Genomic DNA, 24,339 nt, shown 5'->3' on the forward strand with positions numbered 1-24,339 from the left:
ACCTTTCTATAAACAGGCTCTGAGAGATACGGGGTACTGCATGATAAAGCTGTCAGTCTGGTCGCAGCAGCCTGGCATGTGACTCATTTGCATATGTCACTTCCTTTAGTGTAATCCAGTCCATGGGCCTCTAACTTCCAATCCTGTGAGCAAATAAAGCTGTCCAGCACAACCTGCGACGATCAGATTCAGGCTGTATTTAGGAGGTGAGGGGTCTGGCCTCATATCCTTCATCTTTATGCTGCTCCGCTCCAGCTCACAGCCCCTCCAGTTGGATGGAGCTCTTCAAAGGGAGGGGCATTTCAGAGGAGGGTCCCAGGGATAGCCCCTTTGTGGGGCTGGGCCACCAGGTTGGGGAGAGTGGAGCTGCTGGAACTCTGGAGGGACTGGCTGAGCCAGTTTTCCCAGTGCACCCCTCTGGGAGGGCAGGCTCTGGGTGTAGGCTGCCCATTTCCTTGCTCTCCTCTGGCACTGCTTCTATGCCCCCTTGGTTAGCCTGGGAGCCCATCCTACCCAGACTTGGGGTCAATAAGCAGAGGACTTGTAAGGAGTCCTTGATGGGATGTACAGCCCTGCCCAACCCTGCACAAGGTAGGGTATTGATGTTTGTTTTGTGGTGAGCTGCCTGCTTATGGCTGGGTTTGGGCCTCCATCCATTTTTATTTTCTTTGAGTTGCACTCTGGGCAAAGCTTCTCCCAGCAGGCGGAATCTGGCCTGGGGGCTCCAGCTTCTCTCACCTGCCTGGCCTCCCAAGAGCTAGAGAGCTCCACATCTCAACTCATCTATAACCCATTAGCAGAGCCATCAGCTAGCAGAGACTAGGAATAATAAAAATGTGCCGTATTTTTACAAGCTGGATGCCAGGCTTGGTGGTCAGGACACCGACTGCTTTCAGCTCCCACATGCCGCTCCTGCTAGCTGCTTTGTGCAGAGTACTGGCTACATGGCTGCAGGTGAGAGCCCTGCCTGTGAACAGGACACCAGGATGCTGGGACATACCATTTGGTAAGTTCAGCTTTACAGACCCTTCTGCCATCCTCCCTCTGCCTTGACATTATGTAATTCAAAATAAAAATGATACTGACTCTTAAAACACAAAACTGATACAGATGCTGAGATTAAAATGATTTCACTTGAGATATTTAGATTGTAAAATTTCAGTTCAGTTCTCACTGAAGCCAAACATTTTTCAGTTTTGTGGGAGATGCCTGCTGGGCTGGGTCTCTAAATCCATATTTCAGCTACCTATTGAGTCATCCAGCTCTGCACCCAAGGGCCCCAGACCCCAAGACTGCTTTCTTACCCCCCGCCAGCCCCTGTGGCTGGGCCTCTCTGATGCTGCCTGCCTCTCAGGGCCTGCCCATCCCTCCTCAATTCTATCGTCCTGCTTAAGGAAACTCCTCAGGCGTTATGTCTGGCTTCTTCTTTCCTTTTCATGCTGGTTCCCTGAGTTTGGAGGAAACGTCTGGAATCACTTGAGGGCTCCATCCCAGAAGTGACACAGTTTTGCCTGCGCTGTTTTGTGTTTAGATTCCAAATCTTTCCTGATAATGTCTGAATCTCAATTTTAATCTTGTCAATAACTGGATCCATAGTCATCCGTCACACTTAGGAAGTCAGGACAGTGGAGAAAGTTTAGGAACTCTGGCTTCCTTTGTGCCCTTTGGTGGCTTTAAAATGAGTCCATGCATTATTTGATACTCCTCCCTTCAAGAGATGAAGCTGAATTCTCCTCTACAGTACGGGCTAGACTTAAGAAGTTGCTTCTTTTAAACAGAATGTGGCTTCTTTCTTGCTCTTTCTCTTGGATCAATCATTCTGGGGGAAGCCGGATACCATACTATGAGGACACTTGAATAGCCCTAGGGAGAGGCCCTTATGGTGAGGAACTAAGGCCTCCTGCCAGCAACCAGCAACGGACAGTCATACGAGAAAGCCACCTGGGAGTGGGAACTCCTGTACCAGTCCAGCCCTCAGATGACTACAGCCCAGCCAGTTTTTGTTTTTTCTTTTTTGAGACGGAGCCTTGCTCTGTTGCCCAGGCTGGATGGAGTGCAGTGGTATGATCTTGCCTCACTGCAACCTCCGCCTCCCAGGCTCAAGCAATTCTCCTATTTCAGCCTCCCGAGTAGCTGGGATTACAGGCATGTGTCACCACGCTTGGCTAATTTCTGTATTTTTAGTAGAGATGGGGTTTCACCATGTTGGCCAGGCTGGTCTTGAACTCCTGACTTCAAGTGATCCACCCTCCTTGGCCTCCCAAAGTGCTGAGATTACAAGCATGAGCCACTGTGCCTGGCCCCCAGTTAACATTTTGAGCACAGTCTAGTGAGAGATCCTGCACCAGAGCCTGCCAGCTAAGCCACTTTCCAAATCCCAACTTTGTGAGATAATAAAATGTTAACTGTTTTAAGCTGCCAAATTATAAGGTAATTTGTTACGCAGCAATAGATAACTAATACATGCTCAAAAGATAGGACTGGAGAGAGGGATGGGAGGGGTCTCACCAAATACTTTTCTGTACAAGGCGCTTTCATGTGATTTAATCCCCCTTTCCCCTGAGAACATCACATCCTAATGGCTTATTTACTTCTCTGTCTCCCAGATAATCCATGGGCTCCTGAGAGCAGGGATTGTGACTTACTCATCTCTGATGTAGCCAAGTTCTGACAAACCTAAATGTGCAGGTAATGTAAAATTCTTTATTTTTCTATAACTCTCTGAATATCTATTTTGAGTATCTGCTCTGAGTGGCAGAAACAGCCAATTCTGGGGCACTTTACCTCTCAGATCCGACTTCGCTCACTCTTTCCATACCCTTTTGAGCCATGGGAAGCACCTGGCTGCCTCTGTGCCCTGCAGGGTGGGAAAATTCTTCCAGGGGTTCTCAGATCTGCTGGGACTCTATAAGATCTGCCACTTCAGGCCTCTCCTCTGGACAGGAGGCTAAAATCCCACCCCCACGGCAACCTTAGGACTCACCGCAATGGCTAATTGTTTTGTTTCACCTTTACTCTTAGTTACTTGCCTCTGACTTCCAAATCTATTGTTTAGGACCAGGGACATTCAGGGCCATGTGTGTGTGTGTGTGTATGTTTGTGTGTATGATTTTTAAACTTTTTAACAAATTATAAAAAAATTTTAATATACAGGCCAGGCATGGTGGCTCACACCTGTAATCCCAGCACTTTGGGAGGCCAAGGTGGGCAGATCACTTGAGCTCAGGAGTTCGAGACCAGACTGGCCAACATGGTGAAATCCCATCTCTACTAAAAATACAAAAATTAGCTGGGCGTGGTGGTGGGTGCCTGTAATCGCAGCTACTTAGGAGGCTGAGGTGGGAGGATTGCTTGAACCTGGGAGGAAGAGGTTGCAGTGAGCTGAGATCACGCCACTGCACTCTTGCCTGGGTAACAGAGCCAGACCTTGTCTCAAAAAAAATTTTTTTTAATATACAGAAAGATCAGAAAATAATATGACACTTTTGTATCTACTACCAAAAGTAAACAGACATTAAAATTTTGTCATGTTTGCTTTAGATCCCTCTTTTCTTAAAAATAAAATAAATCACTACAGATAGAGCCAAATACCTCCATTCTCCTCTGCTCCCTGGAAGTATCGACTATGCTGAAACTGGCGTTCATCTGTCTCTTGTGGATTTTTGTTCTGTTATTATTTGTTTATGCATTTAAAAAGAATATGTTCTATTGTATACATCTAAAAAGTTTTCTTATTGTATGTGTCACTTTTTTCCTACTCCATATTATGTTTATTTTCCTCATTTTAAGGTAATAATTTACTTATAGCGAATTTTACTCTTTTTAGTGTAGTGTAGACTTCTATATGTTTTGACAAATATGTCCAAACATGTAATTACCACCACAAGTAAGATATAGAACAGATTTGTTACCCCAAAAAGTTGCTGCTAGGACCTTGATATTTGACATACATATACTAGGCTCTAGAAAATGGAAAGCCTAGCCTTGAATCTCAAGAGTGTTTTGTCTGCCGTTCTGCGGTGTTAACTTCCTGCTTGAAGCAATCAATGCCTGAGAACTGAGGGGGAGATGGTGACAGGTTTGAAATTCACAAGCAGGAATCTCAGTTAATATGCAGCCACTCTTGCTTGCCCCCAGTCGGAGTCCTAGTGCCTAGCCAAAGCTAGATCCACGAGAAATATTGGTCATCTAGTGAGTAAATAAATGAATACATGAAGCAACTTATGTAGGAAGGTAGATAAGGGATTGTTCTCTTCTCCATCCTTTCTGAGTACTGGGAGTTACCAAGGAGGCTTCAAGGTTGGGCTTTAGCCCTGTTCCTTTGGTCTCCAATGCTGGGGGAGATGCGGATTGATTTCGGACCCAGGAGCAAGGCGTCCTGCATTCCTATCTCCAATATTGCTCAATACAGTCTCGTAGGCTCTTCCTGGGTTGTGTGAGTGTCTCCTTATGGGATATCTGAGCTCTTGCTTGCCATCATTCACTCAGTGAACCAGCATCTCAATGCTTTTTCTCCCCATGAGAAGAATGAATTCACTTGGATTGTTAAGTATAAAAGTGTTAGGGAAAGACTCTTAAACTGCTAACCGTAAGGCTTAACTTCTCCGGTAATGGAGATCAGTGCTCCTTTCTACTTTCTTTGCAGCCCAAGGATCTTCAGCAACTGTGGCTCCCAAGATGGTACATATTTTCCAAAGGAAAAATGGGTTATGATTGATTAGTTATGTCTGTACAAAAGACGGACAGAGAGAGCAAGAGAGTAAATATAGCTATGCTGTATTCACCAACCCTGACCCATGACTTTGATGATGCCATATTACTTTTCTAGGATGTTGGTAAAATAAGCCCTTCTATGGCAAAAATCCTCTTCGCCCTTCTAGGATGCCCAGTTTCTTTTTCTTTTCCTTTTTTTTTTTTTTTTTTTTTTTTTTGGAGACAGGGTCTCACTTTGTCACTTGTGCTCGAATACAGTGGTGGACCATAGTTCACCGCAGCCTCAGTTTCCTGTGCTCAAGCAATCCTCCCAGCTCAGTCTCCCAAGTAGCTAGGACTACAGGTGCACACCACTGCACATGGCTAACTTTTTTTTTTGATATGGAGTCTTGCTCTGTTGCCCAGGCTAGAGTGCAGTAGCACCGTCTTAGCTCACTGCAACCTCCGCCTCCAGGGTTCAAGTGATTCTCGTGCCTCAGCCTCCTGAGTAGCTGGGATTACAGGCATGCGCCACCACACCCAACTAATTTTTGCATTTTTAGTAGAGACGGGTTTTCACCATGTTGGCCAGGCTGGTCTTGAACTCCTGACCTCAAGTGATCCATCTGCCTCAGCCTCCCAAAGTGTTGGGATTACAGGCATGAGCCACTGCACCTGGCCAATAACTTTTAAATTTTTTTGTAGAGAGAGGGTCATGCTGTGTTGCTCAGGCTGGTCTCAAACTCCTGGGCTCAAGTGATCCTCCTGCCTTGTCCTCCCAAAGTGTTGGGATTATAGGCGTGAGTCACCATGCCCACCTGCCCAGTATCTTTTGGTGTCCAACAGCTAACTGACCTAGACAGACTCTGTCTGGAGGCAGCAATGATGGAGGCGTTCTTCTTGTGGCTAGGCTGAGAAGATAACAGCAATGGAGTTGGCTTAGCACTCCTGCAGACCCTCTGTGCCAGAGGCAAACCAATACAGATGTCTGAACTGGCCTTCATTTCTTATTGAAGGTCTTGGCAGCAAGTCCCAGGGTATTTTCATTATTTAGCATCCTGATTGAGGTGTGTGTCTGTGTGAGAGAATGAAGCACACAGGTCCTGCATCTCATTGCTTCCTCTGCTGAAAGAAAACAGGCAGCCTAGCCTTGGGAATTCTAAGTCGCAATGGAAAGAAGAGGAGTCCCAACTCTTATCCACTTTCCTGTTGCATGTGCTGGCCCTATTGGGGTGGGCTGTCCATTGGGGGTTTGTTGACTTTTTGCTTCTGCTAACTATTCACAAGAAAAAATCCAAGCAGAATCTCTGTGTTTTAAAAAGTACTTAGCTAAAGTATGCAGCAGATCTCTTTCTTCTGCCCCACGGGGGACTGGCAGGTCTCTACCAGTGCCCAGTGGAAGCAAAGCCTCTGCACAAAGAGGTGATGCCTTCACCCTGCAGGGCTCCTGGGGACCCCCTGGGGGAGGGGCAAATTCGGGGAACAGCAGCTGCTGAGGGCCAAGCTCCAATGATCTTCAGTTCTTGCTCACTGCAGATCAAAGAAGTCTTGCTGTGTCCAGATCATATAAATATTGAATAAGGCTGCTTGGAATCCTTAAAGGAGTTTGGAGAAGAGGAGGAGGAGTTCAGTGCAGAAGATAGTATCAGAAAATGCTGACCCTCAGCTAAGAGCTAATACAAAAGTCAGCAACAAAGGAATGAGAATGGATCCTATCAGGCATGGCTTCTATTTTTGGCTTGGAATTTGCACACGCGTTGCTTTTAAGGTATAAGTTGTGCAAGAATTTGACTGTCTGGGTCAGAACAATGAGAAGGAGAAAAGCATTTATCTTTTGGTTTGGTTTTCTAAACTTTCCTCCTTTATTTGGAAGTCCAGTATATTAACTTGAGGCTCCCGGCCTCACACTGTCTTTCTACACTTGCTGCAGGAGAGTTCTCTACCCACTCCTGGGGCAGGTGGTCTCAGGGGTCTTTCATGAGTAGGCTATTCTCCAAACGACCCCTGTTGATTTAGGAGTCATGTTTGCTGGGAAGCCTTCCGTGACACCCCAAAAGTGGATCAGACCCCTCTGTCTGCAGCCCCACAGGCCCCAGTGCTCACTTTCACCAGAGCACATGTAACACTGGCTTGTGTGCGTGTCCATCTCTTCCACTGCACTACAGCAGCTTGGGCAGGCTCAGTGCCTTAGGCACCAGTACATCCCCAGCCCCTAGCGCAGTGCCCAATACATAGCAGGTGCTCAAAAAACACGTGCTGAATGAATACACGAGAAGAAGTGTATGAGGGAAGTTCCCAGGGCGGCCCTCCAGCCAGAAGCTTCCTGAGTTCTTGTTGTGGCTTCTCTAGGTAATCGCTGGTACCACCCAGGAGATCAGAATACTGATCCCCCAACTTGTCTGCCCTCAAGTGTAGCACATCCAGTAGGCTACTTTATGAGACATGAAACTCTTTTCCTATGGTGTGGTGAGTCTGGGTGCAAACCTTTTTGGAGCAAGTGGTGGGCACGTAGTCAGGTGTGAATTCTACCCCATGGTTTAGGGTTAAAGCCTGATTTCATGAGTCTCTTCACAGGATTTTCAAATTCTCTCACCATTTCTGGCTGCTCTAAGCCCAGATTCTTGAAGTTTAATGTCTTTCTTTACATCTTACCTTTTTGTTTGTTTATTTATTTTGAGACAGGGTCTCATTCTGTCACCCGGGCTGGAGTGCGGTGGTGTGATCATGTCTCACTGCAGCCTTGACCTCCCGGGCTCAGGCAATCCTCCTGCTTCAGACTCCCATGTAGCTGGGACCACAAGCACACACCACCATGCCAGGCTAATTTTTTATTTTTGTAGAGATGGGGTCTCACCATGTTGTCCAAGCTGGTCTTGAACTCTTGGTCTCAAGTGATCCGCCCTCCTTGGCCTTCCAAATTGTTGGGATTACAAGTGTGAGCCACCACACCCAGCCGTATTTTACCTTAATTATTTTCCTTGTCAGAGGCTGGGACATCTCTCACTCTTTCTCTTCTTTGTGGGTTTTTGGAAGATGAGGGCATTTTGGAGTCAAGGTCCCTTGGTTTCCAGTTGAAATTCCTCTTCTTGCAGCCCCTTGGAAGATTCTGTAGGCCTGGTCTTGAGTCCCCTGTATTCATACTTTGTGTCCTTCCCCGTGCTCTGTTCTCCATCCTCTCGTCCTCTCTGGAAGCTCTGTCCACTGAATGCATGTGCCCAGGCCTTGTGTCCCATTGAGGCTTACCCCCAAACCCATCCTCCACAGCCCCTGCCCTGCAGAAGATTCCTCATTCAGCCACATCCTCACCTGGGCTGTCATCAGCTCCACCTCCCACCAAGGGTCTCCCACTGACCTCCTCCCTCAACTTCCCAACTTCCACCGCTTCAAAATTGTTTGCCCAGCCTGGGTCTCCCCTCCATGCACTGTGATTTGGGGAAAGGACTTGTGGTTTCAAATATCACTCACCTCTGTCCTCACTTGTTCTTTCTAATGAGAAGGTGCCACAGGCCTTGAGAAAGTGAGCAGGGATTTACCAGGAGGACAAAGGGAAAACCTCATTCCAGGAAGAGGAAATAGCCAATGCAAAGGCCCAAGGAAGAAAAAGAAGTGAAAAAAAAAAAAAAAAAACGGCCAGCAACCTGGTGTGACATGGGGTGGAGTGGGAGCCTGGGGGACAGGGCTGAAATCCTTGCCTTGAAAATAATTTTACAGGGAATCATCAAAATATATTTGGGTTAGACTGTTATTCATTAGCTCTGTGTTTATATTGTATTCCTCAGTTCACAGACAAAGGGCTAGTCTTGAAATTGATAAAAACATTGATGAGAAAAATTAATAAGAAACTGATTGCTGAAAGTAGCCAAAGACCCACAGAATGAATAAAAGTTATGATTAGAAGTTCACAGAGGCTGAGTGTGGTCGCTCACCCCTGTAATCCCAGCACTTTGGGAGGATCACTTGAGCCCAGGAGTTCGAGACCAGCCTGGGCAACAGAGCAAGACACTGTGTCTACAAAAATATATTTTTTGAGATGGAGTCTCCCTCTGTCACCCAGGCTGGAGTGCAGCGCCGTGATCTTGGCTCACTGCAACCTCCGCTTCCCAGGTTCAAGCGATTCTCCTGCCTCAGCCTCTTGAGTAACTACTGGGATTAAAGGCGTGCACCACAACGCTCGACTAATTTTTATATTTTTAGTAGAGACGGGGTTTCACCATGTTGGCCAGGCTGTTCTCAAACTCCTGACCTCAAGTGATTCACTAATTTTGGTCTCCCAAAGTGCTGGGATTACAGGCGTGAGCCACCGTCGTGCCTGGCCACTACAAAAAAAAAAAAAACCTAATAGTGGTCGCCCAAGTGCAGGTCGGAGAAGTGTGGGAACCAGGCAGACAGGGAGCAGGGGCAAGGCAACTGTTCACTGTGAACCTTTTAATACACATTTCCTCAGATTTGAATCATGCAACTACGTACCCTATTCAAACATCACATAAAAAATGAATTGCTTATTCCCACAGTCTTTTTTTCAGAATAGCTCTTCTGCAGCTCAACTGCCCGGGGAGCCCAGCATCCAGCTTTATGACTCACAAACCATCTCCAGTGATCTCAAGTGTTAAAAAATAATTCCCCCAAACAAATTCCTGGACACCTTTAGCGAGCAGCTGCCAGGAGTCACCCGTCTGTGAGCCATTACAACTCCTTCCAGGTTGAAGTTGACCTGCTGGTGTCTCTGGGGGCTCTGAGTTACGTGTCTGTGTTTCTCTACCTGCTTCTCTCCCACACAATTCATCAGTTTCCGGTGGTGTCTCCATGCCCTTTATTTTGGTATCTTTCTTCCCTGAGCATCTCTGCCCTAAGATGACCCAGCTGAGAAGTTCTGTGAGAGGTTCTCACCCTCTTTGTGCTTTGGGATCCCTTTTCCAGACCCTGTACATGGTGCATATCCAATGTGCTTGCCCAACTTGAACACCTTATAAAAACCTTTGAAATCACTCTGTGAAAATCTCGCAAACAAGGAGCAGCTGGACTGGAGAAAGAGCCAGCCAGTTGCTTGCTACTTTCTCAGAAGTACGGTGGAAAGCACCATGTCCCAGAGTTCCAGGAGGTGAATGGCAGTGTTAGCCTTCGCAGCCCTGGGATATGACTGCCTGAGACAATGGCCCTCTCCTCTACCACTGGTGTTCGTGTGATTGCCCTCCTTAGGACGCACAGTCAGTAATTTCCCAGGAGAGCTGTGGGTCTGGACTTTCCTCCTTTTGGCCTAATTGCCCTGTGTCTGTCACGTCTGTCACTCAGGTCTAAGCTAACTTACTACCCACACTTCCTTAGGCAGATACTGAATAAAAGATTAATAAGCTGAAGTCCAACCAGGCTGACTCATTTCCCTGCTCTTCTTTTTGGAAGCTGACCTTTTAGAAGCATTCTGTTCATTTGTGTATCGCTTGTTTCAGTCCCAGAATGAAAGAGTTCTGTATCTTTGGTTACACATTTGAATTCCCAACCAGTTATAAACTCTTAGAGTGTGCAGGGACCACCTGTTTGCCATCTCTGTTCACCCACAGTCACTAAAACACAGCCGACCCTCTGTAAATACTTGAGTAAATGAATGAATGAGAAGTTGAGTGGATCTCTAACACTACGTATTTAGATCACCTCTGTCCAGCGGAAATGTCTGTGATGATAGAGACGTTCTATAGCTGTGCTGTCCAATGCTGGGGCCACTGGCCGCGGGCAGCTACTGAGCTCTTCAAATGTGGCTGGTATGGCTGGAGAACCACATTTTAAATTTTAATTAATTTTATTGAAATGGTCATGTGTGGCTAGTGGCTGTCATATAGAATGGTATAGATATAGGTCATTAGCTTTATAATTTGATCATCCACATTGATCTACTATAGAACCTTCTTAATTAACTTTTCTTATTTCACAAGACCCAAAAACTTTCAGCAACAGTTTTAGAAGCAGTGAAAAAGCATATAAGCACTTCCTATGATCACCACAGGCAGACAGAGGCCAAAAGGAGAAAGAGTAAATAGAAGTTCATTCTGCCTGCTTTTTTTCTGAGAAAGTCTTGGGTCCCTGGGAGTATAAAGAGTCAGCCTCTTGGTTTCTGACTCACCCAAGAGCCACCCCCTAGATTGCTTCAAGTCCTCACCAGCAGGCCAGGCACAGAGTCAGGGATGCGTCTGAGGAAGAGTGCCACTTGCTGAGTCATCGGCACCATTTCTCGGAACAGGTGTTCTTTAGCCAACCTCCTGGGAGGGCGCCCCACCCGTGGTGCCTTCACCTGTAGGGTGACTGCAGCCCGTGGACAGGCATGGGGTTCATTCCTGCTCAGGAATGTTGGAGATGGCATGGAGCTACCAGAAATGTATGCCCAGAGACTCTAGAGGAATGAGATCCAGAAACTGGCTTTGTGCTACAGCACAGAGGCCCTGCCAGAGGCTGAGTTCCCTGCAGCAACTTTAATGCCACACAAAGACCTTTTCTTCAGTACTTGGTCCACCTGGCTACACCCAATGTCTCTACTGGCAGAAGGCAGAGTACTTTGTCATGCAGGGTGCATGGGGCTCAACAGTCACAGTAGGGGGTGGCTGGAGAGGAGGCATTTATGGATGTCTGTGTGTGTGTGTGTGTGTGTGTGTGAGATACTGGGGGGATCCCCTAGATGCTACTGTCCTCGAAGGGCTAGAACAGGACAACCTCTCCACACCCAAGGTGAGCAGTGCTCATGCCTGTCTGCCAAAGGAAGGCAGTTCCCCGTTGCTTTCTGGGCTAGAGAATGTTCACAGAGCAAGTTATGAACACTCCCATGATGCCAGGTCACTAAGCCAGAGTTCCCAGGGCTGCCTGCATCCTCTGCTCTCACCCCCGAGGGATACAAGCAAAAGGTACCTACCACCTAGCATGTCCCAGTCCTGAGCTATGCTGTCCCCTCTGGGCAGCCCAACCTGCTTACCAGGTCTCATTTGGAAGACAAAAAGATTGCAGCGCCGGGTCCCTGACACAGCGGAACTCCCAGGGTGCCTGAGGCCTAGGGTAGTGTCTGGGTGCAGTCTTGTTTCGACATAACCTACACACCCTACAGGCCCAGTAGGCAGGGCAGGTGCAGCCCAAACTGCACATGACACACAGGAGAAGCTCTGATTCCCAGTTGCACAAACAATGCCTCATTCAGGGGCTCAGGGAAGCGCAGAGGCAGCTGTGACTCCGCACTGATGTGCCTCGCCCTTCTCTCACTCTGACTCTTCTGCCAACCACATCTTCAACATCTTCTGGGCAGCGGCAAGTGTAGGTTTGGAGAATAACTGGTGTCCAGGTATCCAATTGCTGCAGGAGTAAGATGCTGACATAATGGCAGGCTAGTATCAGCTTGTCATCCGGGCCTTTGCTTCTTGAAATCCCATCCAGCTGTATCTAAAAGTCCTGTGGTTTCTATCGCCCTACTTTTTCAGAGCAACTTATCCCTGCAGACAGTGTGGCTATTTCTGGGTCAGGTGTGACTGAAAAGGCTGGCGTGAGCAGACCAGCCCGGCCATTCCAGAAGGCTCCTTTCGGGTTTCCTGGAGAAGGATTGTCTCAGTTTATAGCTGTGGCTTTGTCCATTTCTTGGGATGCTGAAGGTTAATACCTCCAGAAATTGTTCCCTAAATAAAGAACACTTAATTGAGGACAAAGCTACCTGTGCAGCATAGTCAGAGAATTTTAGATTTGGATAGCTAAAGAGAATGTAGAGATCACAGCTTCATCCGAAGGGTAAGGAAAACAATACCAAAGAGGTTAGGTAATTTGGCCAACGCCACTCAGCTTATAGGCAGAGCTACCAGAACCTTGAGGAGGCAGTTGATCAAGACAATGCTTAAGTTCATGAGCTGAGATTGGCTTTGAATGGACACAGGAGACTTACTCTGGACTCCTCACTTAGAAGAAGGGGTATGGAGTCAAAATTATTTTGGTGAATGTTTTCCTTTTTCCCCCAGTATCGGACCCTAAATTTTTTCATCTATTAAGTAGGGTAATAACTTGTCCTCCTCATCAAACGTTTTGCTTTTTCTTTTTTCCTAGATTGCACACACTGGATTTATGTAATTTGTGATTCACTTGATTGACTGAATCTGATTGCAGGGGAAGACTCAGATCCACCTTCCCATCTCCAGGGAAGATGGTGCTGGGGTCAAAAGATGCCAAGACCTCTTGGGAGGATGACCTCCAAGGTTGAACAAGGGGCAAAGCTTAATCTGCCCTTTCTCCCTGATAACCTACCTGTCAGCTCTCAGGGAATTTGGACTGGTATGTACTGAGATGAGAATGAGAGGGTGATACCCTCTTATGCTTTATGTAAACTTTGGTCAGATGAACCCCTCTGGCCTGGGGAGAGATGTGCAGAGCCTCATTGCCATGGACTGGGATATGCCACGAGATGAGTGAAGCCTCTGCATTTTCTGTGAGCCAGATATTGTCTCTCTTCTCTATCTTGCCCTGGAAATGCAGGGGCCTCTCAAAATAGGGTCTGGTAAAAGGATCAGCTAATGTTTTCCACAAAGTTTTTTTTTTTTTTTTTTGAGACGGAGTCTTGCCAGGCTGGAGTGCAGTGGCACGAACTTGGCTCACTGCAACCTCCACCTCCTGGGTTTAAGCAATTCTCCTGCCTCAGCCTCCGAGTAGCTGGGACTAAAGGTGTGTGCCACCATGCCCAGCTAATTTTTGTGTTTTTAGTAGAGATGGGATTTCACCATGTTGGTCAGCATGGTCTCAATCTCTTGACCTCGTGATCCACCTGCCTCAGCCTCCCAAAGTGCTGGGATTATAGGCATGAGCCACCATGCCCGGCCCATAAGGTTCTTTAAAGAAAAATTTTTAAAGAAAGTTCTTTAGAGAAAGTTTTTAATTGTTCTGCTGGAGGTCATTCCAGTTCCGTTTCTGAAATAGTTGCTGGTTAAGAATCTGGTGGCCACCCATCCTCCATGGCAGGCCAGTTCTGTGGTGGAAACACTGCTATTCTGGACACGTCAGGGTTATAAACTGGTTCTGGGGCTGACGATTGATGTACCCCACTGAACTAGGAGTGTATTTGATACTATTTGGTAAAATTCTCTCAACAAGATTTTACACTTCAGGCCGAGTGTGGTGGTTCATGCCTGTAATCCCAGCACTTTGGGAGGCTGAGGTAGGCGGATCACTTGAGGCCAGGAGTTCAAGAACAGCCTGATAACATGGTGAAATCTCATCTCTACTAAAAAATACAAAACTTGGCCGGGCATGCTGGAGCATGCCTGTAGCCCCAGCTACTCGAGAGGCTGAGGCACAGGAATTGCTTGAACCTGGGAGGCAGAGGTTGCAGTGAGCCGAGATCGTGCCACTGTACTCCAGCCTGGGTGACAGAGCGAGACTCTGTTTCAAAAACCAAACAAACAAAAAGAGATTTTACATTCCTTTAGCCCAAATAATGTAGTTTATATTTTCTTTGATTTCCCTTCTAGTACATAACCTGAACACATTGTAGACAGTAAAATTTAATTTGAGTTTTTAAAGGCTTAAATTAGGCAGAAACATACCTGTGAGTAAAATAGCCCGTGTGTTGAAAATAGAGTACAGATTTATAGTAAAAATATAGTGTTACTTATTCAAGTTGACAGTGAGAAACAATGATTTTTTTTTTTAACAAAAAGTTATCTTGGTAAAGAACTGATTCAAAAGTCCGAAAGTTTTCAATAACATTCCTCAAAAAATGTGACAGTAAATGCTGCAGACAGCAATTATTTAGCTTGGAAGGTGTAAACTTTGCATTTATATACGTGAGGAAGACAAATAACACCTCTGAAAACTTAAAACTAGTACGAATAAAAGTGTTGATAGGCCAGGCGCAGTGGCTCATGCCTATAGTCCCAGTACTTTGGGAGGCTGAGGCGGGTGGATCACTTGAGCCCTGGAGTTCGAGACCAGCCTGGGCAACATGGTGAAACCCCATCTCTACAAAAAATACAAAACTTAGCTGGGTGTGGTAGTGCATGCCTATAGTCCCAGTTACTCAGGAGGCTGAGGTGGGAGGATCACTTGAGCCCAGGAGGTGGAGGCTGCAGTGAGCTGTGACCACACTACTGGACCCCAGCCCTGGGACAAGCAAGACTCTGCGTCAAAAAAAAAAAAAAAAAAAAAATTGTTGAGAAATGCCACAGATATTGAAGTCATCCCTAAGATAAGATGATTTATTATTCTAGCATGTGTTGAAAGGATAAACTGGGCAAACATGTCAGGTATTTGAACAGATCAGGGGAAAGTGGGTCTTGAAAATGCCGTCCCAGAGCTGGAGAGCCAGGGCCAGGATGTCACCGAGAGCCACCACGTGTCATCCTTTCAAGGGGCTTTCCCATACCTGAGGCCTGATGCTTGCTGAAGGAAGCTGAGTCCCCAGAGGCATTTGCAGCCTGTATACACCTGGAAATTAGAGGTAGTATCTGGCTCCTGTTCTTTTAGCTGAGTCAAAGGCAGAGTTGGTGCCTGATCATTTACTTTAATTTCTAACAACATGGGGGCTTATGCAGTCCCTGCCACAATGACATGATCTCCAGCTGATAGGGGAGAGGGCAGGAGGCAGGGACTCAGGCTCTGGAAAGTAGCACTTTACTGGGTGACAATGCGCAAGAGGAGCTGTCATTTTTATGTCCAAATTGCTCAGGTCTGGAAGGTTCTGTCAGGGCAGGAGGCCGAGGAAGGTTGAAAGCAGGAATTGTTTTGCTCTCTTGGGCATGGTAGCAGATTGAATACCAACAATAGCATGCACGCTTAAATCATTCCATTGGGCTGGAGATGTTTTAGCCCAAGGTCACTTATTTCCAGTTTGAAGTAAAATGATCTAAGTTGTTGCCTTAACATTTTCGGATGCATTTTTGAGTTGAGTTTTGGCCATGCTGTCAGGCAGGAGCTTTGAGAAATGCTGTTAGCTTTGGAAACTGCTCCTTCTGCAAGGACCTGTGTGGCGTGGAGAGGTTAACCCATTTCCCAAGGCTCCTCTTTGGGCCGGGAGACCTCGGTGCCCCTCTGACCTGCTTTTGTCCTGGTTCCTAGTTCAAGCCCACAGAAGTCTTTCACCTTGCTTTTCTGAAGGACTTTCAAAAGTCTGGAAAAAAACAATAAACAAAACCCAAACACACACGTGGGGTCAGATTTCTGCATTTGGATGCTGCTTTGACTACAATAATGTCTATTCCTTAGAAATGTGCCACTGCCTTTTATTTTCAATGGTCATGGCCAACTTTAACACGAGGAGATTTGGTGTCTGAAATACTAAATGTTTTCAGTCTGTGATGATCTCAGCCCCAGAGTGATGGGAGCAAGCCCAGAAGAAGGGGTGCTCATGGGCGTGACCCCTGGTTCACTCCCCACCCCTTGGGAATAAACTTCTGTCCTTGTTTCTTTGCTGGGGACTCCACAAGCAAATGGAAGGTGATAAACCTTGAGCCTCCTATAAAACTCTTCTTCCCTCTCCTGGGTGAGACAGGCCTGGAGGGCGGAACTGCTTCATTGCTGAGTTATGCAGCACACGCTTGCTGTGCATCCTGAGCTGAGCTGAGCTATGTGAGATCAAGAGCAGAGGGGGCTTTGTTCTTGGCTATTGGGAGCTCCATACAGATATGGAACCCCAGAGGCCTCAGATGCAGATTGAAGAGGATTTAACCAAGGCCTGTGACTTTCTGGGGACATCTCTTGCCAGGCTCAGATATCTGGTGGGCACTAGGTATGTATTCACTCCAAGAGTGGTACTGAGAATGTCCCCTTTAGGCCCAAAGATGAACTTTGAACTTTGAAATGAACTTCCAAAATATATGTTTAATGTGTAACAACCAGCTCTCGGGGTGGGGGAGAAGCCCTGATTTGTATTGTTTGCCAATTTCTGTGGTATAAATACTCTCACCATGGCTGACTCGAAGCTAGCAACATCATGTCAACTGACTTGCAAAATTTCTGAAAATTAATAATGGACTTTTGCAAGCAAAGTCCAGCTGCAGCTCACCACTGGCTCTAGCCCAGCACGGTATTACTGAAACTGACCTGAAGACACAGAGCTCTGGAGCCAACAGACCTGGAGAGGACTCCAGGTGCATTCTAATTCTCCTCTCTGTGTTTCACCAAACTCGTGAATAAAACCCACCTGCATGTGGGAGACATTTTAATGGAAGGACAGACTCCCTTCACTGAAGATAAATTATTATTTCTTGGTACAGTGGAAGGCAAAGAGGGAAGTGGGAATTCCACCACACACGTCTTTGTGAAGCACTTTCTCTGTATCAGAGTCTGTGTGAGGAGCTGGGAGAGATACAGGAGGAATATGACCTGCCCTCGTGGAGCTCTGAGTCTGAGTGAAGAGACAGACAGGACAACCAGTAACTGCAGAACAGAGCAATGTGGAAAATGTCCTATAGTATTTGATCTAACAAAGAACTGAGGGAGGGTAAAGGAGAAATGATTAATTCAGATTTATGGAACTGGAAAAAGGCATCGTGCGTTTGATGAATGGGTGTAAGTCTTCCAGCAGAAGGTCAGATGTGTAGCAGGAGTTCCTTAAACATTGATTCCCATCTAGGGTGCTTTCCACTCTAAGAATTCTGTGTCCTAGTACCAGTGTGCAGAGGAAACTGAGTAGATGCTAGATGAGCTGTGCCTACAATTATCTGCAAAATGAAAGCTAAAAAGCCGAAGGCCTGTTTGTAGCTGAATTACCAAACACTGAGAGGATCTGCCTGGCAGGATCTGGGTTGGCTGTCCTTGCTGCCCAGAAACAGTGCACAGTTTTCTGCTATCCATCTGACTGGAGCTGGGGACCGTGGCATCCCAATCACAGGTACTAGGGGGCTGGGGGAAGTGTTGAGATGGGGGGAACATAGTGGGGGTGGTTATCTCTCCAGGAAGGATCCAGAACACAGTGGCATTTTCAGTACCAACTTCTGCAGTCTTTGTAGATGTGCTTCCTGCATTCCAGTGCCCTCCTGAAGGGAGGATTGGGGAACTGGCTCCAGCAGGAGGATGCAGACATTACACTGATTGGCAAGGCCCGCTCTCCTATTTATGGGGGAGAGAGTGTGCTGTGGAGCCTGATGGCTGAGAACTTGTTCTTAGGGTGTGCGAGGGGGTGGGGGAAGGAGAGAGGAAAGGGAAACATCTGATTATTTGAGCCCAAGCCCAGCACCACCAAGTGAAGCCCCCCCCCACCCCCGCGAAAGGCAGCATGAGCCTTCCTTATCTTGAGATTTAGGGGAGCTCTTGCAGCTTGCACCCTGGGAATTCTCCTCAACCCTCCCACACAGCAAGGAAGATGCCTGGCAATGTGTGTTTGCCTGCCTGACTGTCTGCTGCCTGGGAGAGGCGCCCACTCCAGCAACTCTGCCAGAATCTGGAGCCCTGGATGGGTGTGGGAGTGGGGCAGGGAGGGGGTGCTGGAGAGGGTCTTTGCTGTTCTCACTGGCCAGGGTGGGGGACATCTGTTTGGGGATGAGAGACAGAGTGAGAAGGTGCTTGAGCTATTAGCTGGTTCATCCAGCTCACTCACTCTGAGGGGGCCAGGAAGCGATGATTTGTAAGTTCTGGTGTGTGTGTGTGTGTGTGTGTGTGAGAGAGAGAGAGAGAGAGAGAGGCGGGGGGGAGGGAGAGGAGAGAGAGGGAGAGAGAGAAGTCATGAGAAAGCAACTTGGGGTAAATAGGCAATACTTGTCCTTAGCAACCATTACCCTAATCTAAAGTAATTTAAATTATTTTACAAATGTATTTATTTGTCAAATAAATTTACAAGTATAATTACGTATAAATTGGATTGTTGGTTTTGTTGATGGTTTGTTTAAGGGATTATTGAAGAATGAAAACACTCGCTGGAACAATCTGGCCCTCCCTCCCCATTTTACTCAGAAAACAACAAGAAAAAAAATCTTTAGAGAAAAATGTTCTGTCTCCCCATTTTTTCCCACTCGTCCATTACCTCTCACCACTGCAATTACTGTCTCTGCTTCCCTTTGATCCCCATGCCAGTTCACTCTGTTTAGTCATTCATTCACTCACTCATTCATTCAGTCAATCAGTCAACCAGTTGGTCAGTCAACAGACATATCTCAGGCACACGTGCCAGGCGTTAGTATCTATGGGTGGAGGCTGTTAAATAAGCTGATTTTCATTTTCATTTAGTCTCAGAGTTTCCGAACAGTTCATTTCACTCCCAAAAGGAGTGCACTTGCACTCTTCTCTGGGGGAAAATGTCTGATTACCTGAGCCAGCAAAGGCAGCTGGGATGCCCTGGAGGTTTCCTGCATCCTGCCGGGCTTGGCCAAGATGACACCAGGGGCTCTCGCCGATGCTGAGATTCCATGGTTTTGTTGTTATAATTTTTAGTGTAATTGAATAGACACGAAGGAAGGACTGTTGTCCCTAAATTAGATTTTCCCCCTTAACTCCCAAATGATCGATTCCAGTAAAGTCAAGGCCAGACAGGCTCCCCGACTCACGCTGAGCTCTGCCTTCTCTCCAGTGTTTGATTACCTGAGAGCTGTCTAGATTGAGCTGAAGGAATTCAGAAAAGGGCTGTGTGAATTCTCCAGCATGGAGGCCGACTTTGTGGAGAGGAGGCAGGGCCTATGTCGATGCTGCTCGCTCTATTTTCAGGGCTTGGCACCATTCATCCTCAAAAAGGCTACGGGTCCTCACTCAGAATTAAAGGTAATGATTAAAAATTATGGGCAGGACAGGCCAGGTGCGGTGGCTCACGCCTCTTGGGAGGCCGAGGTGGGCAGATCACAAGGTCAGGAGTTCGAGACTAGCCTGGCTAATATAGTGAAACCCCGTCTCTACTAAAAATACAAAAATTAGCCGGGCGTGGTGGTGTGGTCCTGTAGTCTCAGCTACTTGGGAGGCTGAGGCAGAAGAATCACTTGAACCCAGGAGGCAGAGGTTGCAATGAGCCGAGATCATGCCACTGTACTCCAGCCTGGAGGACAGAGTGAGACTCCGTCTCAAAAGAAAAAAAAAATATGGACTGGACAAAAAGGCAGAAATCAAGCACAGGCTAGTTTCTCGTCGGAGATCCGGCAACCTCTCTAAGTCGCACCAGGCAGAAGGAAGCAGAGTTTCACTTCAGGCCACATCAGTTCACTCTAACAAGCAGGTTTTGGCATCCCCACGAGGTGTGTCTGCACTCTGGGAACCTGCGAGAGTAAGCTCCATGCTGGCTACCCTGATAACATGAACCCTCTGCCTGCTGCCCCAGCTGCACTGGGTGCTGGGGAAAGCCTGCATTTTGGGTGTGCCTAGGCCAGGGCTCAGACCGTTATCTCCCTGCAGCCTTGCATGCCTTCCCTTGCCTGGTTACCGTTCTCATCAGAAAAAGCAGGATTCTTCCTTTAAGTCCTGGTGATTTACATGGAGAATAATAAGTTCTGGCTTAATCATCCCTCCAAAGATGAAGAAATTCTCTGCCGAGCCCACCCTTCTCTTGACTTCTGTTCAAAAATCAAGTATTAATATAAATCGAAGCCCTCCCCTTCCTCCCATGCCACAGGCTGTTCTGCAAAGCTGCCCTTCATAGGGAGAACTGGCAACGAAGTGTCTGTCAGAAGGACTGTTTTTACAATTGGGACCTGCCTGTAGTGGTGATGAGGTAATTTCTTCTTAAGCTTCTGGTATCCAAGGAGAGAAAAAGAACAGCAAAACAAGCTCTGTTAATAAAGGTGAGAGAGTCTTTGGGTGTTTGCTGTTATTAAAGAGACCTTAAGGAAGGCTACTTCTGAGCTAAAAGCAAACTTTTGTCAAAGGTTCATTTTAGAAGGTTCAAAAGACACCAGAGAGAGAGAGAACAAGAGGCAGGAAGAAGCAGGCACACAGAGAGGGGATGAGAGGAAGAGAGGGAGCAGGCAGGAGAGCCACGCTGTGCTGGGAGGCACACATGCGGGCTTGGGCAGTTTGATCACTGGAAAAATGTTTTCTGTTAAGGGTTGGTGCAATGGAAGAGAGAAATCTCTCGTTATTTTTTTTAGGATGTGCTTTTGCTGCTGCTGCTCTGTTCGCCTAGAATGCTCTTTTCTGCCCATCTTTAACCCATCTTTTCTAAATGGCTCAGTTCAAATGGCCCCTCCTCCGTGAAGCCTTCTTTGATATCCCCAGTGAGATACATAATTGTTTCACCTTCTGTAGGTCAATAGTAGTTTTTTTCTTTAAAATTTTTTATTTATTTTTATTTTATTTAATTAATTTATTTATTTTGACACAGAATTTTGCTCTTGTCCTCCAGGCTGGAGTGCAATGGTGCGATCTTGGCTCACTGCAACCTCTGCCTCCCAGGTTCAAGCAATTGTCCCTGCTTCAGCCTCTTCGGTAGCTGGGATTACAGGCGTCTGCCACCACACCCAGCTAATTTTTGTATTTTTTTTTTAGTAGGGACGAGGTTTCACCATGTTGGCCAGGCTGGTCTCAAACTCCTGACCTTGGGTGATCCACCCACCTCGGCCTCCCAAAGTTCTGGGATTACAGGCATGAGCCACCGCACCCGGCCTATTTTTACTTTTTGAGACAGAGTCTCTCTGTCACCCAGGCTGGAGTGCAGTGGCATGATCTTGGCTCACTGCAACCTCCGCCTCCCAGGCTCAAGTGATTCTCACGCCTCAGCCTCCTGAGTAGCTGGGACTATAGGCATGTGCCACCATACCTGGCTAATTTTTGTATTTTTAGTAGAGACAGGGTTTCACCATGTTGGCCAGGCTGGTCTTGAACTCCTGACCTCAAGTGATCCACCCGCCTTGGCCTCCAAAAGTGCTGAGATTACAGGCATGAGCCACCATGCCTGGCCCAAAATTTTTATTTTTAATTGTGGTAAAATACACATAAGATAAAATTTACCATCTTCAATGTTTCTATGTGTACAGTTCAGCAGTGTTAAGTGTATCCACACTGTTGTGCAACCACCCTCCAGAACTTTCTCATCTTGCAAAACTGAAACTTTATCCATTAAAAAACAGCTCTCTATTTCCCAATCCCCTCAGTCCCTGCAGCTACCATGTTATTTTCTGTCTCTTAACTACTCTAGGTACCCGGTAAGTGAAGTCATACAATAGTAGTCTTCTTGTGACTGGTTTATTGCACTTCGTGTGATGTCCTCAAGGTTTACCCGTGTTGTAGCATGTGTCAAAATTTCTTTCCTTTTCAAGGAATAGTAATTTAATTTAATTTTTAAATGGCATTTATAACATGCTGTCTTATTTTTAAGCTATGTGTGCATATTATATCACCCCTGTGGAATTTGAAATTCTGAGTTTCTCTCCCTTTGGAGTCCCATTGTACCTACAGCCCAGTGCTTGGCAGAGAGTTTGTGCTAAAGAACATTAGTTGAGAGGATCGAAAGACCAATGCTACCCTATTGTCTTGAGTGGGCACTCCTAGACCTCTCTCTCCTTCCATACCATACCCCTAAAATGCTCAACAGCAATGTTTTGTTTGTTTGTTTGTTTTCTTACAGACAGGGTCTTACTCTGTCACCCGGGCTGTAATGTAGTGGCGTGATCATAGCTCATGGCAACCTTGAACTGTTGGGCTCAAGCAATCCTCCCACCTCAGCCTCCCGAAGTGCTGGGACTACAGGTGTGTACCACCACACCCAGCTAATTTTTTTAATTTTTTTGAGAGATGGGGTCTTGCTATGTTGCCTAGACTGGTCTCAAACTCCTGGCCTCAAGCAATCTTCCTGCCTCGGCCTCCCTAAGTCCTGGGATTATAGGCATGAGCCACCACGCCTGGCCTCTAGGGCAATTCAACCTAGTCCATGTTGTCAAGGGGAGATGAGCAGAAAGGGATTGGTATCAGCAATTTTAGGCTTGTCTTAGCCTTGAACCAGGCCCTCATCTTCTCCTGGCTTGAGCCTCTGCTTCCTTTTGGGAAACACTTTTGAAACACCTTTCCTGAAACAGAAAAGCTGACCCAATCTTAAAAGAACAGAAGGCCAGGACAGAAAGAGTGAGGAGTGCAGGAGACAAGTCATGCAAGAATGGAAGCTAGTATTTAGATTTTTTATCCTGTTAACTTTCTGGATGTGTGTGTCATCCTTGTTAATAGGCATCTTCTGATAAAGGTGGGGTTGGTAATGGGGTGGGGGTCAGGGGACTGTGGACGTCTTGCTATTAATCATACTAAGCATCTTTTCTCACCTTCTTCCCCCAAGTCGTCCCTATGGAAGATTTGCCTATTATGCAACTCAGGAACAATAAAGGAAGCCTGGCTAAAATTTGGCTTAGGATCTTGGAGAACTAACTGTAACTTTATGCTTGCTCTGTAATAGCTATTTTTGGAGTTACTTTAGTTAGCTTGGCTCCTAACCCTGCCCTTTCGCTTTGTTCTCCCACAGCCATTTGTAAGAGAGGATCATGGAATGAATACAGGCATTGAGTCAAGCAGTCTGCGTTCCACTGGCGGTGTGACCTGGGGCAGGCCATTTCACCTCACTGAGCCTTAGTTTCTTCACCTGTAAAATGTGAAAAATATCACCTTCCTTACCAGGCTTTTCTGAGGATTTAATGACATCATGTTCAGTGCCCAGTATGGGTGGATAATACCCAGGAGTTTCTTCCTCTTCTCCTCCTAAGTTGACTTGATCCCCCCCGCTGAAGATCAGGGCTGAACTGGCTCAATTTGGATCCAGGACTCCTGACTTTGTCTCTTCCCTAATTGCCCGCCACACCCATGGACACCCTTAGGTAGTTTATCCTTTTGGGACAACTGGATTCATTAGAGAAGGGTATTCTGGAGTGGAATAAGGCCCTTTTCAGTCCCCATGGAGGCTTTTTGGAAGATGAAGTTCTCAAACCCACAAGAGAATTCACAGAAGAGCACACCACCCACAGTTAGATTTCCCTCTCAAGTGCTTTGTCTTCACGTGGGGCAGATGGCTCTTTGTCTGCATATGTTATTGGAGATTTTGGAGTCCAGCCTTCAGAAGAGCTCTAATTTTTGGATTCATATCAGTTTATTAGAGAAGCCTAGTTCTAAGGATTAGCAAATGGGTAGGTGCTCAGCCAGCCCAGAACAAGCAGAGCCATGACAGAAGTTTCTGGAATGATCTCAGAGTCGGTGTCTTCATGGACCCAGGGGGCCTAAATCCAATAGCCTGGATTTGTCACTTTCCCTTATTCCCTTATCAAACTCTTCCCTTTTGGACATCAGAGGAGGAAAGTGCTTCCTGCAAGGGGGCAATTTGCAAAGCTTCATGGAAGTGGCATTTGAGTGTGGCCTTAAAAGATGTGTAGGATTGGGAACCATAGATATTTAGAGGAAGGCATTCCTGGCAGAAGGAACAGCAGCAAAACACAGAGGTGGAAATTAGTAGCAGCATTAATGGAGAATAATTTGGGGAATAAGATACACAAATGGAATAATAAAAATAGCATTAATTAAACATTGTGGGAGTCATTCTGTAAGATGGCCCCTGGTGATCTCTGCCTCCTGTTCTTCATGCCTTATGTAACCCCTCTCCTTGAGTGTGGTCTGGAATTACTGACTCACTTTCAATGCACAGAATGTATCAGAAGTAATGGGGTATTCCTTCTGAGAATAGATTGTAAAAAAAGAGTGTGGCTTCCTTCCTGGCATTTTCGCTTGCTCTCTCTTGAACTGTGTGCTCCAAACAAAGCCAGC

At 46.6% G+C, this 24,339-nt stretch overlaps 1 long non-coding RNA gene across 1 annotated transcript; it reads left to right on the forward strand.

Moving 5' to 3' along the window:
- Positions 1-223: 223 nt before the first annotated feature.
- Positions 224-24,136, forward strand: LOC101176077. Its single transcript, XR_179542.3, has 3 exons — positions 224-1,006; positions 2,607-2,688; positions 23,054-24,136. It is a non-coding gene; the product is annotated as an uncharacterized LOC101176077 (long non-coding RNA).
- The last annotated feature ends 203 nt before the right edge of the window (positions 24,137-24,339 follow it).

The sequence above is a fragment of the Nomascus leucogenys genome, chromosome 16 (assembly GCF_006542625.1).
Source record: "Nomascus leucogenys isolate Asia chromosome 16, Asia_NLE_v1, whole genome shotgun sequence".
Lineage (NCBI taxonomy): Eukaryota > Metazoa > Chordata > Mammalia > Primates > Hylobatidae > Nomascus > Nomascus leucogenys.